The sequence below is a fragment of the Thermobia domestica genome, chromosome 3, assembly GCF_964235325.1.
Source record: "Thermobia domestica chromosome 3, izTheDome1.hap1.1, whole genome shotgun sequence".
Lineage (NCBI taxonomy): Eukaryota > Metazoa > Arthropoda > Insecta > Zygentoma > Lepismatidae > Thermobia > Thermobia domestica.
Genome location: NC_137456.1, coordinates 237,444,339 through 237,457,494, shown reverse-complemented (window position 1 = coordinate 237,457,494; position 13,156 = coordinate 237,444,339).

The window sequence follows — 13,156 nt, the reverse complement described above, 5'->3', positions numbered from 1 at the left end:
TATCAGTATTATGATTTTTTTTTCCTGAAGTGTATGATGCTTGAAAAATGGACAGAATGAATTTTGACTTTTCTATTTGTCCCTATCCTTCTGAGTAGAGAGAATGCTGCGGCGCAATTAAAGGGCCTGCGGCGCAACATTAAGAGGCCCAGAACAGAAAGAGGCCCATTTCAGTTTCGAAGTTAAACTTTATAATGTTAGGATGTTAAAAATTATGTGATGTTCCAACTATATCTCATTTTTAGCTGTGAAGACGGTAACACCTGAGCGATTATTTAGTAAATGCCAACAAAACTTATGCTGACCAGCGAAAACATTATGACCACTCGCTACTTTTTGAACGAAATCATTGTGCAGAGATAAGAGCTACAAGGCATAACACAACCGCGCGCCAAACGTGACAAGAATCTCACTCGATTAGTCAGTGTGGTGCTTGTGCCTTGAATGGGGAAGGACGACGATATATCAGGGTGAGTAAATGGCTAGGAGCTTCATTTCGGAAACAGCGCGACTTGTCGAGTTTTCGCGATCTGCCGTGCTTATGTATTTCAAAGGTGGGAAAAGGACAGTGAAACCAGCATCGAACCAAACAACAAAAAGTGGGGCGACTACACCTCATTAAAAATGTCGGATGTCGGAGACTCTCGAAGTTGGTACAGCAGAATAGACGAAAACTATAGCACAATATAATAATAATAATAATAATAATAATAATAATAATAATAATAATAATAATAATAATAATAATAATAATGTGCATTTTTTTTGCATATGAGCAAGTTGCGACTCACTAGATAGAACATAGAAAGTCAAAACTGTTCTCTGTAAATTTTACGTGACTCATGGATGTGGATAGAGGGGGTCCGTTTAACATTTTTGCGGGGAGGCCCATTCGTCCTTACGCTACTGAGAGGTAAGGTAAAATAATAACACCAATATATATATATATATATATATATATATATATATATATATATATATATATATATATATATATATATAAACTCCTGGCGCAACAGTCCCTTGTGATCTGAGTCTGCAGCGGGCTTATGTTAGTGGTCAGCACAACTACACCCAACGTATCCGGCTGTCTAGATTGAACTCCGCTATCTTTTAGTTTCCCAACTTTTTTCTCGATGTTTGGTCAACACAGCAATGTTTGAGTGCCACACCGGGAATTAAACCCTGGACGACGCACACCGTATCACTTTCGCTAATCTTTTGGTAAAATTCAGGTTAGGGTGGTACTGAATTATTTTTGGAATATGCCATTTCTCATAAGGTAAAGTTCAAAAGTATTGTGACATAATTAAAAAGCTCATTATCAACCACGTATTCTTGCCTCTAATATCACTAAAAGTTTTCGAGATATGTGTCAAAAATGGTTGAAACACTTGAAGTTAGTTTAGTAACTTGAAGAAGATAGTGGCCTTATACATACATAATTGCTTCAATTTTTATTTTTATTCTTCTTTCTCGTAAAGAAATACAAAATCATAATTTCAACCATCTTGGTACAATTTTCATAATTTGAAGGGCGAACAGCCGGTTTCTTTCCTTACGTTTTGAACTTGGGATTTATATTCTTCTTGTCACTTATCGTGAAAGTCATATAATGGCATGGGTCCCAAAGCTAGAATATATTATGCGACAGAGGTAATGACAATTTCATCTCTCAAGATCTATTAAATTTGACATTTATTGAACGATAGCGGTTTTATAATACGAATAAATTTTTCGCAATAAGGTGCATATAGTGGTCGTAAGAAATGACAAAAGCTACCACTGACCTTTATAGTTTGACTGATGCTTTTTCGATCATGATATTCCCCTTAAATTTTGTAAAGGACAGTATAATTTTAATTATCTTGGCCTAATTTCCTAAAGCCTCTCATTCGTACGCTAAAAGAAAGATTTCTATTTTTTATCTATAAGAATTCAGGGAATGAAAATTTATTCAAAATTCGTTTACAATTAAAGTTGGCTAAACAGATATTCCTTCGAGATTTCTGTATTTTGAAAACAAATTCACGATTTCAGTTCTTTGTCTTTACTTGTTTCCATGTTTTTTTTATATCAATATTGTATGATCAATTCCAAGAATTATTTTAGTTCCCCGGTAAATCCATTTATAACAAGCTCCAAATACTGCTATAATTTTAATGTGGTTTCAGGAGAATCTGCATATCTCATCCTTTTGTTACTCTCTATATATTCATCTACTATGTAAACAAACATCAGTGAAAGAAAGAGGCTGAGAGCTAACACGTGAGGAACGTTGTCATTCCATTTACTGATATATCTAGAGAGTCTAGTGTTGCCACGAGACAAGACGAAACTTCTGGCTGTGTCGTCTCGTCTAGAAAAGATGTGCCCGTCTCGTCTCGTATCAAATGGTTCTGTCTCGTCTCGTAGCAACACCAGAAAGGTTGAGGCCCACAAAAAGAGCTGTTATACCAAGTGGTTAAAATTACAACTTTTAACCAAGTTTTGTTTGGTAGCACAACACACAACACGACTGCAATCTTCCAGCAACGACTGCTTAGATTCGACTGAACCATAATTACTTCGATAGGAACATTTGTCAATACCGTCAGTACAGTCGAAAGGCAAGATTTCCCCATTTATTCTGATATCCTTTTTTCAGAACCCCTGGCGCCACTTCAACAAATAAGGAGGCCTATGTAACTTTCCCATTTAAAAAATGGTTTAGCTTCGAATAACATCATAAAACAATAAAAAAGATAAATTTTGTTGTCAAATCAGCATCTTTTCAAACCTCAGTATCGAGAAAGGCTGACACGTTTTTGTCTTGGTTCGGAACGAGAAAGACCATGAAACAATAGTTAGTTACTGATAAAATTGCCACTTCTACTTGTACTTCTATAACAGGATTTTTATACGTAGATATCTCCACCAGCCCCCGGAATAAAATCTTCTAAAACACTGATGAACGCTTTACATTTGTATTTGAATCTGGAGCACTATCACAAAATAATTAAACTTGAATCAATTGAAAAATGGAAGTGAAAGCTGTTTGTAAGAATCATTTTTAAAAAATGCTTTAGGTATTCCCTGTTCTTTGTAGGATTTGAAACATTGAATCATTTCGATCATTTGAAATAATAAAAGATGGTATACATTTCGAAGGCAAATAATTTATTCCGAGTTAATAAATTTTTAAGCAAATTCAGAAACTGTGTTTGTATTTTTCGAGACACGAGACGAGACATTTCACAAAACGTTTCGTATTGTATCGTGTCTCGCTTCAAAGAGTCCTGTCTCGTCTCGTTGGAACACTAAGAGAGTCTTACGCATTCTCTTTCCAAGAAAGTGAAACTTGAAAAGCACATTCAGTCAATTGTTATCATAGAATATACTATGGGCATAGGCACTGATGTGTAGAAGGTGACACAGGCGGAATTTGTTCTTATGGAGCCCTTGGCGAGTTGGAGCCGTGGGTCTCTATTATTTGGATTGGAAACATTGGTTCAAAAATATTTTACATTTAGCATACATATATATATATATATATATATATACACACACACACACATATATATATATATATATATATATATATATATATATATATATATATATATATATATATATATATACGTACATGTGTGTTACATATACTTTAATTAATGTGTGGACCTGCGGACAATGTATAGTTCGCCCGCCCAAAAAGCCGCATCTGGGGGGTGGGTTCGAAGCGCACTCCTGAAACATAGAATTATGCTAATCGTAATCTTCTGAGATAGACTACCCCCCGAGGAATAAGTAAATAAATAAATAAATAAAAATAGTTTCGTAATGTTTATCTTCCGTATACGAGTAATTAAAAAATTTTAGTGTCTCAACAATGAGAGCTGTATACAGGTGATCCTGCGTTCCTGGCAGAACTTCCCTAGTTCCGGCCCAAAATTTCACACTATACCCTCTTTCGGCTCTCTCCCCCACGGTAGTTTTAAGAATTTTTATCTATTATCTACTCCCTTGGAGTAACTGTTGCTCTGTATTTTCACGGGCTTGCAACCGTCAGAATGAATATCCTGGCTGCTTTCCCAGCTACCCATTCAGCATGCAATAGATACATGCAATAACAATCAAATCCCACACAAACTACTCTACCCATCAAATATTTTAGCATGGAAAGTTCTTTTACGCAATGTATTTCGTTTGTTTAAAATGGAATAGACCTAAATACAACTTTTTTTTAAATGTTGTTCTGGAAATTCGATAGCGAGATCGCTCACATCCAAAAATTGAGAGAATTAGTGCTCTGACAATCTGGTAGAAATACAACATGCCATATATAAACATTACTGTGATTACATTGCTATTTATTCAATGATTATTTTGCTTAGAGCTTTCTTATTCTCCAGGGAATTCTTCAAGGGTATATAATTACTCTTCACTTATGTCGCGAAAAAATATTCAGCTTGCAAATTTATTTCGAGAACTTCTCAATTCCCTAATACATGTATATTCTCTGAATTTGTACGTACAGCCGACAAACTTACATAGAATCTCAACAGAGTTCAAATGTGAGGTGTCTGCTGGGAAGCACAGGTCAGTTGTATGGGAGGGGCTTTTAGAGTGCAATTCTAGGAACACTGTGGGCTTTTAGAGTGTAATTCTAGGAACGCTGTAGGGGGCCATCCCGCTCCACCTGAGACAAAAAAAAAAAAAATCTGGAGGCACACAACTAGTTCACACTGGTTATAAAACAGGCGCAACAAAGTTCTGAATGAAATGTGTTTATTTTTTTTTCACTATTCCATTTTCCGAACAATAACATTTACCGATGACCTGTTAGCCCCTCCACCACAGCCACCATGAAAACAAATTCAATCGGAATTTGTCCAGCTCGTTTGATCACGAATAATTATCGTTTGATCCCAACGCATACTGATGTATTACACACAATTTGGCTAGGGCTTGTTAGCCCTTGATAAGCGACATGTATCATTCCACAGATATTTCAATCGTAAATAGGTAAGTAAAGTTTGCTTAGTTTCTGGTAGCAAGTATGGAAAATAGTTTACTGTATATTTAAAAATAGAGGCCTCCAACAATGAAACTAACAACAATATGAGAAATCGACATGTACCATTCTCTAGATATCTGAATCGCAAATATGTCAAGTTTGGTCAGCTTCTGGTAAAAAGTATGGAAAATAAAGTGAATCGTTTATTTAATAATGGTAGTCTCCAACAACGTAACTAAAACAATATGTGAAATCGACATGAACCATAGGATAGATATTTCAATCTTTCATAGGTACGCAAAGTTTGGTCAGTTTCTGGTAGAAAGTATGACAGATAAAGTTTATTGTTTATTTAACAATGGTGGCCTCTAACAATGAAACTAACAACAACAAGTGAAATCGACAGGTACCATTTCATAGATATCTAAATCGTAAAGAAGTGTGCTAAGTTTGGTTAATCTGTGGTAAAAAGTATGGCAGATAAAGTTGATTGTTTATTTAACAATGGAGAAATCCAACAATTATTTATTGAACAATGGTGGCCTTAAACGATAAAACTAACAATAATATGTGAAATCGACAAGTACCATTCCCAAGATATCTCAGTGGTAATCCGATGGGTGTGCCAAGTTTGGTCAGTTTCTGGTACAAAATATAGCAAATAAAATTGATTCTTTATTTAACAATGGTGGCCTCCAACAATGAAACTAAGAACAACATGTGAAATCAGCACGTACTATTTCCTACATATTTCAATCTTATATGGGTGTGCAAAGTTTGGTTAGTCTGTGGTAGAAAGTATGGCAGATAAAGTTGATCGTTTATTTCACAATGTAGAAATCCAAGGATTGTGTATTTAACAATGGTGGTCTTCAACAATGAAACTAACAACAATACGAGAAATCGACACATATCTTTCCCTAGATATTTCAGTCTTAAATGAGTGTGTAAGGTTTGGTCAGTTTCTGCTAGAAAGTATGGCAGATAAAGTTGATTCTTTATTTAATAATGGTGGCCTCTAACAATGAAATTAACAACAGTAAGTGAAATCGACACGTACCGTTCCATAGATGTCTCAATTGTAAATGAGTGCGCCAAATTTGGTTAGTAGTGGTAGAAAAAGTGTAAGATAAAGTTGATTGTTTAGGTAACAATTTAGAAATTCAACGATTGTTTATTTAACAATGGTGGCCTTCAACAATGAAAGAACAACAATATGTGAAATCGACACATACCATTCCATAGATATCTCAATCGTTCATGAGTGTGCAAAGTTTGCTTAGTTTGTGGTAGAAAGTATGGCAGATAAAGTTGATCGTTTATTTAACAATGGAGAAATCCAACGAATGTTTATTTAACAATGGTGATCTCTACAATGAAACTAACAACAATATGAGAAATCGGCACATATCTTTCCCTAGATATTTCAATATTAAATGTGTGTGCAAGGTTTGACCAATTTCTGGTAGAAAGTATGGCACATATAGTTGATTGTTCATTTAACAATGCTGGCCTCTAACAATGAAAGTAACAACAATAAGTGAAATCGACCCGTACCATTCCATAGATATCTCAATCGTAAATGAGTGTGCCAAGTTTGGTTAGTTTGTGGTTGAAAGTATGGCAGATAAAGTTGATTGTTTATTTAACCATGGAGAAATCCAACGATTGTTTATTTAACAATGGTGGCCATTAATAATGAAACTAACAACAACATGTGAAATCGACTAGTACCATTAAGTAGATATCTCTGTGCAAATCCGATGGGTGTGCCAAATTTGGTCGGTTTGTTTTAGAAAGTATGGCAGATAAAGTTGATGGTTTATTTAAGAATAGTGGCCTTCAACAATGAAACTAACAACAATATGTGGAATCCACACATACCATTCCCTAGATACCTACCTGCAATCTTAAATGGGTGTGCAAAGTTTCTTCATTTTCTCGTAGAAAGTACGAAAGATAAACTTGATTGTTTACATAGCAACAGTGGCCTCTAAGAATGAAACTAACAACAATATGTAAAATCGGCACGAACCATGCCATTGATATCTCAATCGTAAATGAGTGTGCCACGTTAGGTTAGTTTGTGGTACAAAATATGGCAGACAAAAGTTGACTGTATACTTAACACTGGAGAAATCCAACGATTCTGTATTTAACAATGGTGGCCATTAATAATGAAACTAGTAACAACATGTAAAATCGACACATAGCATTCCGTAGATATTTCAACTTTCAAGGGGTATGCAAAATTTGGTCAGTTTCTGGTAGAAAGTATGGCAGATATAGTTGATTGTTTATTTAAAAATGATGGTCTCTAACAATAAAACTAATAACAATAAATGAAATCGACACGTACCATTCCATAGATATCTCAATCGTAAATAAGTATGCCACGTTTGGTCAGTTTGTAGTATAAAATATGGCAGATAAAGTTGATTGTTTATTTAATAACGGAAAAATCCAACGATTGTTTTAAAATGGTGGTCTCGAACAGTGAAACTAACATGTGAAATCGATTGGTACCATTCAGTAGATATCTCTGTGGTAATCCGATGGTTGTGCCAAGTTTGATAAGTTTGTGTTAGAAAGTGTGTTAGATAAAGTTGATTCTTTACTTAAAATGGTGTCCTCTAACAATGAAACTAACAACAATATGTGAAATCGGCATGTACCATTCCATAGATATCTCAATCGTAAATGATTGTGCAAGTTTGGTCAGTTTGTGGTAGAAAGTGTGGCAGAAAAACTTGATTGTTTGTTTAATAATGAAGAAATCCAATGATTATGTATTTAACAATGGTGTCTTACAACAATGAAACTAACAACAATAGGTGAAATCGACAGGTACCATTCCCTAGATATTTCAATCTTAAATGCGTGTGCAAAGTTTGGTCAGTTTCTGGTAGAAAATGTGGCAGATAAAGTTGATTGTTTTTTTTAACAATGGTGGCCTCTAACAATGAAACTAACAACAATATGTGAAATCGGCATGTACCATTCCATAGATATCTCAATCGTAAATGATTGTGCAAGTTTGGTCAGTTTGTGGTAGAAAATATGGCAGATAAAGTTGATTGTTGTTTAATAATGAAGAAATCCAACGATTATGTATTTAACAATGGTGTCTTACAACAATGAAACTAACAACAATATGTGAAATCGACACATAGCATTCCGTAGATATTTCAACTTTAAATGGGTGTGCAAAGTTTGGTCAGTTTCTGGTAGAACGTATGGCCATTAATGTTGATTGTTAGTTTAACAATGGTGGCCTCTAACAATGATACTAACAACAATATGTGAAATCGACACATACCATTCCATAGATATCTTAATCTTAAATGATTCTGAAAATTTTGGTCAGTTTGTGGTAGAAAATGTGGCAGAAAAACTTGATTGTTTATTTAACAATGGTGGTCTTCAACAATGAAACTAACAACAATATGTGAAATCGACACGTACCATTCCCTAGATATTTCAATCTTAAATGGGTGTGTAAAGTTTGGTCAGTTTCTGGTAGAAAGTACGGCAGATAAAGTTGATTGTTTACTTAACAATGGTGGCCTCTAAAAATGAAACTAACAACAATAAGTGAAATCTGTACGTACCGTTCCATCGACATCTCAATCGTAAATGATTGTGCAAGTTTGGTCAGTTTGAGGTAGAAAGTATGGCAGATAAAGTTGATTTTTTATTTAATAATGGAGAAATCCAACGATTGTTTTAAAATGGTAATCTCGAACAGTGAAACTAACAACATGTGAAATCGATTGGTACCATTCAGTAGATATATCTGTGGTAATCCGATGGGTGTGCCAAGTTTGATAAGTTTGGGTTAGAAAGTGTGTTAGATAAAGTTGATTCTTTACTTAAAATGGTATGTTTTAACAATGAAACTAACAACAACATGTGAAATCGACACATAGCATTCCGTAGATATTTCAACTTTCAAGGGGTATGCAAAATTTGGTCAGTTTCTGGTAGAAAGTATGGCAGATATAGTTGATTGTTTATTTAAAAATGGTGGTCTCTAAGAATAAAACTAATAACAATAAATGAAATCGACACGTATCATTCCGTAGATATCTCAATCGTAAATAAGTATGACACGTTTGGTTAGTTTGTAGTATAAAGTATGGCAGATAAAGTTGATTGTTTATTTAATAATGGAGAAATCCAACGATTGTTTTAAAATGGTGGTCTCGAACAGTGAAACTAACAACATGTGAAATCGATTGGTACCATTCAGTAGATATCTCTGTGGTAACCCGATGGTTGTGCCAAGTTTGATAAGTTTGTGTTAGAAAGTGTGTTAGATAAAGTTGATTCTTTACTTAAAATGGTGTCCTCTAATAACGAAACTAACAACAATATGTGAAATCAGCATGTACCATTCCATAGATATCTCAATCGTAAATGATTGTGCAAGTTTGGTCAGTTTGTGGTAGAAAGTGTGGCAGAAAAGCTTGATTGTTTGTTTAATAATGAAGAAATCCAACGATTATGTGTTTAACTATGGCGTCTTACAACAATGAAACTAACAACAATATGTGAAATCGACAGGTACCATTCCCTAGATATTTCAATCTTAAATGCGTGTGCAAAGTTTGGTCAGTTTCTGGTAGAAAATGTGGCAGACAAAGTTGATTGTTTTTTTTTTAACAATGGTGGCCTCTAAGAATGAAAGTTACAATAAGTGAAATCGGCACGTACCATTCCATCGACATCTCAATCGTAAATGATTGTGCAAGTTTGGTCAGTTTGTGGTAGAAAATATGGCAGATAAAGTTGATTGTTGTTTAATAATGAAGAAATCCAACGATTATGTATTTAACAATGGTGTCTTACAACAATGAAACTAACAACAATATGTGAAATCGACACATAGCATTCCGTAGATATTTCAACTTTAAATGGATGTGCAAAGTTTGGTCAGTTTCTGGTAGAACGTATGGCCATTAATGTTGATTGTTTGTTTAACAATGGTGGCCTCTAACAATGATACTAACAACAATATGTGAAATCGACACATACCATTCCATAGATAGCTTAATCTTAAATGATTCTGAAAATTTTGGTCAGTTTGTGGTAGAAAATGTGGCAGAAAAACTTGATTGTTTATTTAACAATGGTGGTCTTCAACAATGAAACTAACAACAATATGTGAAATCGACACGTACCATTCCCTAGATATTTCAATCTTAAATGGGTGTGTAAAGTTTGGTCAGTTTCTGGTAGAAAGTACGGCAGATAAAGTTGATTATTTACTTAACAATGGTGGCCTCTAACAATGAAACTAATAACAATAAGTGAAATCGACACGTACCATTCCCTAGATTTTGTAACGTCCATTAACCAGATTATATCCGTTTTTGCTTAATTTTTGAATTGTTCATTTTATTTTTGATTGTTTTAATTTTATTAGTTGTATATGTTAACATTGGTGACGGTGGCGCCATCTACCGTTTTAGACACAAACTATTTGGACGTAATGAATAACCTTAAGGACATGTTTTTCTGATTCGCTTACAGATGTCACGTGACCTGGTCACAATGTATGACGTTATAGGGGTTAATGTTTTCTTGATTTTGACAGAGGTACCTTAACCCACCTCGTAACTTTTGGGGGAGTACATAGGACCATTCCTTTTAAATTTTGGAAATTGCCAAACTTGAGAATTTGGTAGGGTAGTATCGGACCCAGGTACGTGCCTCTGTACGTTTCAATGGTCTATATCGTTCCCTTTTGTGGGGAAAAATTACCAAAAATGTAAATTTCCAAGATTTTTGAACTATTTCATTCTCTTTGGTAAGAGTTTTATACCTTACGTAGTTATATATGTAAATATAGTTGGCCATTCTCTTTCATGGGGCATTTGTATACACGAATCCAAAATTGAATTACCACCTTCAATTCCTCCTTTCCTGCAATAGTAGGCAACTCAAAAACAAGGTCATTGGTGTGATTGAGCATTAGATAGGCGTTGGACCAAACTTTTTTTTTTTTTTACAAATATAGAATATGACAAACTGCAAATAAGATATTAAAATAAATTGTTAAGAATGACGATTTTATTATTGTAAGGGCAATGGGTGACAAAAATTACAAAATGTTCTTAGTTAAGTAGTTAAAACAAGACGAATGGTAAGAAATAGATATCAGAGGAAAGCAGTTTCTCTACTTCTACAAAAAAAATGTCGTAAAAAATGAAAGAGATTACATAATGTAAATGCTTAATATAAAAACCTAACAGCACAAAAATAAACATCAACAAGAAACGGAAAGAGAAACAGACACAGAATAAGGGATCCCAGTAGCGTAGCAGACTTGCGGACCTCCCATGCAAGATAGAGAGATGGAACCCTATTGTAAACCCAATTGTTATAACAATAATAATAATCATGGCATTATTATTATTATTATTATTATTATTAATGTTACGATTATTATTATTAAAAACGCGTTTCCTCTTCAAAATTTCTGATTCTACCTAAGAGCGTGTGCGCATATATCGGCCATTTGTGCACTTTTTGTCAATCAGCGGTCCCAAAGGTCAAAAGGGATGGTAATATCCGAGAGAGAGGAGCAAAAAACTTTCTTAACATAAATTCTAGGTCAAAGTTCAAATCACTTACTTTTGACAGGTGCTTTTTTTTCTCTTTTTTCGGAAACAGGAAAATTCTGGCGGCTAAGAACTAACAGTATATAATATTGCAAATTTGTAAGTGGATTTATTTAGACTGTAATTTGTGACCAGGAAGAAATTGTGATTAGAAGACATTATTGTAAAAAAAATTAAGATTTGTTTCTTATCCATCGCATGTTTTAGGGACCCCCTATACCTCGGCCCGGAATGTAGATATCGAAAATTTAGGATGTTGCTATATCGATGTCGATATATTTGCGATATCGAATGTTAATATATGTCAATATCGATATTGACGATATCGATATATCAACACATTGCACAGGCCTAGATCCGACAAATGATGCAATAATAATAATAATAATAATAATAATACGACTATATAGAGGTTACTTGAAACATTCATGAAGTCACTATCAAAATGAGTACGAAACTTGGTGGTCAAATAAAATATTCAACTTCCAGTAGAACTGTAGATCGCCGAGACCCATCTAGGATGTCAAAAGTTTAATACATACTTTGTTTCCGCGTTGTTCGGTTGCAAATTCGGTAGTATTCATTGGACGTACTGATCTGAAATACAATCTAATAAACCCAGTAGGTAACGTAGATCATACCGTCCTTTCCAGACTACTAACGTGAACTGAACAAAAAGAAACAAAGAAAGAACGAAGGAAAAGAAAGGAAAAGGAAAGGAAGTGAAATGAGTTATTGCTATTTTGCTGCTAAATTTCCAGCAGAAACACCCTATATTAAAAGTCCACACTGTATCATAATGAAAGGTTACAAATATTCAAAAGGAAAATTGGATTTGCGTTAGACATGTAGTAGGCCTTGCATGTTCCAAATTTCAAATTTGATTAAAACACATTGAACTATAGGATGGAAACAAATTTTGTGTCAAACTAATACAAATAAAATCTTGTTTTGAAATAAGCAAAGAGGGGGGCATTCTCTAGTCATCTCCGAAAATTTATCTGTTGCAAACATCCAGTGTCGATTTTATTTATTGCGGATATAACGTTTTAATTCGCACAGTTGCAGCCATTATTTTATGCAAAAAGCGATACTATCTGACGGGGAATCGAACCAAGATATTCCACACGGAAGTCTTGCACGATAACCACTACCCCACCGATTGCTCTACCCAAACTTTAATGAGTCCACGGAATCCAAATATGTTTAGTGATTCAGATTTCATAATTTCTGAAATTGAAGCACAAAAAGCATGCAACCCAACCCTTAGACCTACTGCGGTCCAAGATCCGAGCCAAATAACGATTTTTCAGATCCTGTCCCTTCTACATCTTCCTTTGAAGAGTTTTCCTGCCTTACATTTAAAGATACTCAAGACACAGTACCTGCTACTTTAAATCTAGTAAATCCATAAATCCACTTCAACAGATTTTGTAATGGAAAAAACGCCAGCAACCGCGGTAGAAAAGCAGCCCCTGTTACTATTATAACGGGTACTCCTCACAAAGAAACAGTTCTTACTTCCTTACAAACG